This window comes from Anabrus simplex, chromosome 1 (genome assembly GCF_040414725.1).
Source record: "Anabrus simplex isolate iqAnaSimp1 chromosome 1, ASM4041472v1, whole genome shotgun sequence".
Classification (NCBI taxonomy): Eukaryota; Metazoa; Arthropoda; class Insecta; order Orthoptera; family Tettigoniidae; genus Anabrus; species Anabrus simplex.
In genome coordinates, this window is record NC_090265.1 from 683,426,701 (window position 1) to 683,433,065 (window position 6,365).

At 38.4% G+C, this 6,365-nt stretch overlaps 1 pseudogene; it reads right to left on the reverse strand.

Moving 5' to 3' along the window:
- Positions 1-2,682: 2,682 nt before the first annotated feature.
- Positions 2,683-2,800, reverse strand: LOC137497203 (5S ribosomal RNA; annotated as a pseudogene).
- Between the last annotated feature and the right edge of the window lie 3,565 nt (positions 2,801-6,365).

Consider the following 6,365-nt stretch of genomic DNA (forward strand, 5'->3'; position numbering starts at 1 on the left):
CATACAATTTTCATGGATATGCGTTGAATGCAAACATCCTTATTTAAATTTCCCTGTATTTACAAAGACATTATTGTATTAAGCACGTAGGGCATATTTTTTGTGTTAGAATCGTGATTTCACAGACTATTGTTTTGTATGCATTGCTGTATCCTTGGATATCTTTGTTCACATTGAGTCATTTGGTATTTAGTTCAAGATTTGTATTGCATTATTTCTATTGTGCACTGTAACTGGAACTTATCGAACAATGCTCGATTTCGTAATAGAGTTTATAAGACGAGAAAGCGTCCTTAGAGGTACACTAGTGGAATTGAGACAATTTCTCGTACCGTAGGAAATGATTCTGAAAATAGTGGAAATAGTACATGTGCACGTTTGTAACAATGGTAGTTTGTATATTATTATTATTATTATTATTATTATTATTATTATTATTATTATTGTTTTATCATCAGAGTAGGTGAAATTCAACTTACCGTATGAAGGATTGCGTTCAGAGTATTGCAGTACATTATCCACAACGCCACCATTGTCGCAGACGGGTCTGTCCCTGCTTGAACGATCCATTTGTTCTTAACTGCAGCTCTGTTCGGCGAAATACATATATAGAAGGCAGACGTCTGTTTGGAAACTGCTGTGCATACCGCCTGTGAGCTTCGGCAGCATTTCGACCAGATTCTTCGTAGATCAAAATGATGTCTGTGTATTCGTCGCTGCTGAACACACTAGCCATTGCCGAAATGCAGACAGCAAATATAGTGCAGCTGTACCATACACCTGCCTAGAACCAAATACAGTGGAGATAATATGCGACACGCAGCGAGATATCGAGGGACAGCTATTAGAGCTCTCTCTAGCGGGTAGACCTGAGACCTACTGATTCTCTCATAAGAGCACGTGTATTTGTGTGTGAAGTTTTTGGTGTTATTTATGCGTTTTCAGTGAGTTGACATAATTAAATAGCAGCGTGTGTCATTCCTTGATATCTCCTCTCAACATGAGGGGAAAGGTATGTGCTGTGTTTGGCTGCAGTAACTATGAAATAGAGAAGAATGCGCGGTCTTTCTTCCGTTTGCCTCGTGACAAGAAAATGTAAGTAATATTGTGTTTGCATATATATTCTTCCAGTGACAAAGATATTTTTATAGTACTTCATAATCTTCTGACCTGCACGACCCATATTTTAAATAGCTTAAAATATAATACGCATATTTTATTGTATAGTGCAGCAGTTAACCTTCAATACCGATGTGTGTTGTAGGTGTGATCTGTAGTTTTTGAAATGTCACAGAAGTGATTTGGATAAGGTGTACAAGAAAGAAGGGACGTTACGCTTATATAAGAATTATGAGATCTGTTCAGATCATTTCCAGGCCAGCGACTTTAAAAATCCTCGACTATACAGCCAAGGGTATGTTACATTTTTACTCTAATTGTACATAAATATTCCTCAAAGCATCACTATCGACAACATTTTCATACTTTTATTTCTTTTATCCCTCTTCTCAGATTAAAGCCGGGGTTTCATAGATTTTCTTTCTGTTAGTAGGAAAATTGTCCAGCTGTTAAATGTTAATTCATTGCATCATGTGTGTAAGGAATGTGCCGATATTTTTATTGACAAGTGTCTTAATGTGATGATACAATGTTTTTTAAATGAGAAAAAGTAAAAATCTAACCGTAAAAATTCAGGCAGGAATGCTAAAGCAAACAAAGTAATGCATAAATGAAAGATCAAGCCATTTCACAGCAGTCCATTTCACATCTTGTTTATATGTCTAATTTCAGCCTTTAAATAATAACCTTTTAAATAATTCTTCATTCATTTATCCAGAATTGCTTTAGCAACTTCGAAGTTAATATCTCAATAATTCTTTCTAGACGTAATTTATTTATCCATTTTCCTATATGCATTTCCATTGATATTTGAATTTAGCGCGACTTTTCAGGTCAAGTCACTAGGAGCGCCACCGTCGAATTGCCTTCCATTTTAACAAGGCTAAATCCGTAAGTGTCGCGTATTGTCTCTACTGTATTTGCTAGAACTATGCGGTGGAAAACGAGGTTTACTAATGCAAGGGGTGCATTAGATCTGTAGTGCTGAGTAACATGCTGCGAGCGACATGTCGGTTCTTATCTCTTCATATTCTGACGTAACCTGCTCGCTGGCAGTAGTGCCCCTGTGAAAATCAAACGGTAGACATCCCATTCATCATTTACGCTTCTGGGACATTTATTAGTAAAAAGTACGGCGTTCGCTAGCCTCCTGGTATATATTGAAACTTCTGCAGAAGCTAATCACCCCTGTACCCGACCACTTTATCCAGCACGGAATAATATTGTCATAAAATCAAGGTATTTGATACGTATTTACTAGAAAAAGGTAATGGATGAACTTATGATCATTCGAATCGAGAATGGGCAGTAAAAATGTAGTCGAAATGAAATGGCGTATGGCGTTTAGTACCGGGAGTGTCCGAGGACATGTTCGGATTGCCAGGTGCAAGTCTCTTGATTTGACGCCCGTGGGCAAACTGCGCGTATACCCAGTCCCGGTGCCAGAGAAATTAACCAATTATGGTTAAAATTCCCGACCCTGCCGGGAATCGAACCCGGAACTCCTGTGACCAAATGTCAGCATGCTAACCATTTAGCCATGGAGTCGGACAAAGGGAATTGAGCCAACGGCACCCGGTGCTTCCAAGCGGTCACCCATCCAAGTACCGACCACGCCCAATGTTTTTAACTGCGGTGATCGGACGAGAACCGGTGTATTCAACATGGTATGGTCGTTGCCTGTAGTCAAATACAGTAGAGACAATACGCGACACTTACAGATTTTGCCTTGTTAAAATGGGAGACAATTCGACGGTGGCGCTCCTAGTGACTAGACCTGAAAAGTCGCACTAAATTCAAATATCAATGGAAATGCATATACAAAAATGGATAAATTACGTTTAGAAAGAATTATTGAGTTGCTAAAGCAATTCTGGATAAATGAATGAAGAATTATTTAAAAGGTTATTATTTAAAGACTGAAATTAGACATATAAACAAGATGTGAAATGGACTGCTGTGAAATGGCTTGATCTTTCATTTATGCATTACTTTTTTCTTACTTTTGCATTCCTGCCTGTACTTTTACGGTTAGATTTGTCTTTTTTCTCATTTAAAACACATTGTGTCATCACATTAAGACACTTGTCAATAAAAATATCGGCACATTCCTTACACACATGATACAATGAATTAACATTTAAAAGCTGGACAATTTTCCTCTTAACATGAAGCCTTCTAACAGAAAGAAAATCTATAAAATCCCGGCTTTAATCTGAGAAGAGGGATAAAAGAAAGAAAAGTATGAAAATATTGTCGATAGTGATGCTTTGAGGAATATTTACGTACAATTAGAGTAAAAATGTAACATACCCTTGGCTGTATAGTCGAGGATTTTTAAATTCGCTAGCCTGGAAATGATCTGAACAGATCTTATAATTCTTATATAAGCGCAACGTCCCTTCTTTTTTGTACACCTTATCCAAATCACTTCTGTGACATTTTAAAACCCACAGATCACACCTACAACAACACATCGGTATTGAAGGTTAACTGCTGCACTATGCAATACAATATGCGTATTATATTTTAAGCTAGTTAAAATATGGGTCGTGCAGGTCAGAATATTATGAAGTACTATAAAAATATCTTTGTCACTGGAAGAATATACATGCAAACACAATGTTACTTACATTTTCTTGTCACGAGGCAAACGGAAGAAAGACCGTACACTCTTCTCTATTTCATAGTTACTGCAGCCAAACACAGCACATACCTCTCCCCTCATGTTGAGAGGAGTTATCAAGGAATGACACACGCTACTATTTAATTATATCAACTCACTGAAAACGCATAAATAACACCAAAAACTTCACACACAAAAACACGTGCTCTTATGACAGAATCAGTAGTTTTCAGGTCTACCCGCTAGAGAGAGGTCTAATAGCTGTCCCTCGATATTTCGCTGAGTGTCGCGTATTGTCTCTACTGTATTTGCTATAGTCGAAAGAAGGCCAGGTTGCGAAAAAATCCGTTAACACCTGCGAAAAAAAGAATGCTAAAAACTCAATAACGCAAGAAACGCCGGAAAAGGCAAAAAAGACAAATAAAACTCACCATTTTCTGACCTGTAATGACCCAGAATGAACATATATTGGGCATTGTCTTCGGACACTCGAGAAAAGGAAGCTTTTTCTTCAACTTCCGAACCCTAGCTATAACCGTATTCCTCGCTGTTTGCTTGGTGTAAATAATTAAGCTCCCTTCTTGAAATTTCCTGTTACTTGTCGGACTGAAGAGAAACCACGCTGTAATGATACACACAAACAAATATATTATATGTACACTTGCCGTAAGTCAATAAGAATGCACAAAGACTTAGGCCGCGTGCACACCGAGCGCGCTTCGCATAGTGTGTCGCGTGTAGCGTGAAATGCTATGCATAGCGCAAGGCGTGCTTGCTGTTCACACCGAAAACTCTCTCAGCTTAGGTTGGTGCGAGGTGTTTTAGGGTGGTCACAAACTAATGCCGTTATCCAAGTACACTAGAAACAGTTTACTGATGGATAACAGTTACCTAAAATTGAAAATTAGGAAAAAGAATCGAAAGTGGGTTCATGAATTTAATGAAGAACGAATTACTTTCAGAGAATTCCATCGTTTGCACAGAGATGCAAGACTTTATCGCGATAAATTTTATGATTACTTAAGAATGACAAAAAATACCTTTGACCTTCCAAACCCTGCAACTGAAATGTGGCGTCAAGTAGCAGGGAAGTATTGGGAGAAATTCAATTTTCCGAATTATCTAGGAACACCGTGTCACAAACACGTGGAAATTAAATTTCCAACTAAATCACGCTCTTTATATAATAATTATAAATAGTATTTTGCAATATTGTTACAATTAGCATACACAATTAATCATCGTAACAAAAGTGGGGTATATGTGTGACAAATATAATTAATAAACAGAAATATTTACTTCCAAGCCCACTAGTAGCCTGCTGAGTGATATTCTTCATGTTACCACCCTCCATTGGCAAAATTATAAACCGATATGACAGAGTCTGGGAGATTCTATGACTTTGTCACAAAGTGTCCGGCTACATGGCTAATGGTTACCGCACTGGCCTTTGGTCACAGAGTCCCGGGTTCGATTCCCGGCAGAGTCTGGAATTGTAATCATAATTAGTAAATTGCATTGGCACGGGGGCTGGGTGTATGTGTGTATTTATAATCACTTCATCCTCATCATGATGCAGGTCATCTACGGGTGTCAATTCAAAAGACCTGCACCTGGCAAGCCGAACTTCTCCTCGGACACTTCCGACACTAAAATTCATACTCAATTTCATCCTGTCACAATGTTAAGCCCAGTAAAGTGTGACAGTAGAAGTAATATTACTGTATATGTTTACTGTAGGAATGCGATACAACTGTTGTAGATACTTAAGTCCACTTATTTCGGAAAACAGTTACATTTTTATAGTTTTTGTGTCTTGGGTTCCATATTTCTTCTCTTTGAAACACTGCATGAATAATTTCTTCTTCCATAGATTCAGAACCAGCTAGGTAACGCTAAGCAATTAACCAACACTGCGCGTTGTCTGGCGCTTCGCTTAGCTGTAAGATAGGCGTTCAGTGCAGCAGAGCGCGGACGGTGTGAACACCTGGATTACGAACAAAGCACTGGTTATGTTTAGCGTGACGCTTAGCGTTGAGCAACACGCGACACACTATGCGAAGCGCGCTCGGTGTGCACGCGGCCTAAGTCTGCAAACCGTACCAAAGTCGTGACAAGACAAGGTTAGGTTAAGTTAGGTTAGGTTAGGCTAGGTAAGGTTAGGTTAGGCTGATATCGAAATTTCCTTCCATTTTAATTGAACTGATATTTATAGAGGAGATAATGTTGATTTTCTTTTCGGAAGAGTCCTTGCAGATGTTTCCTCCTTTGAAATTCCAATCAAATTCTATACGTAAGTATTGGACGAAATAAGACCGTACATAATAAAATGCTGCGTTCGCCATTTTACACCAACTTCTTTATTAAATGTATTATTCGAACATGACACAATTCTACTGACCTGGTATTATCCAGACAGACTTACAATCCCAGAGAAAAAGACAATATCCTTTAATTATACCCACAAATGTAACTCTAGGGTAGTGATTTTAACAGTTCGGCACTGGCAATACGTAATTCTCGCAAATCACGAAATAAACCATGACTGTGCCGGATTAACACTAACTGTAAGACATCGTATCGGCAAGTAGGGTTCCTAAACTGTATGGTTAGTGACACT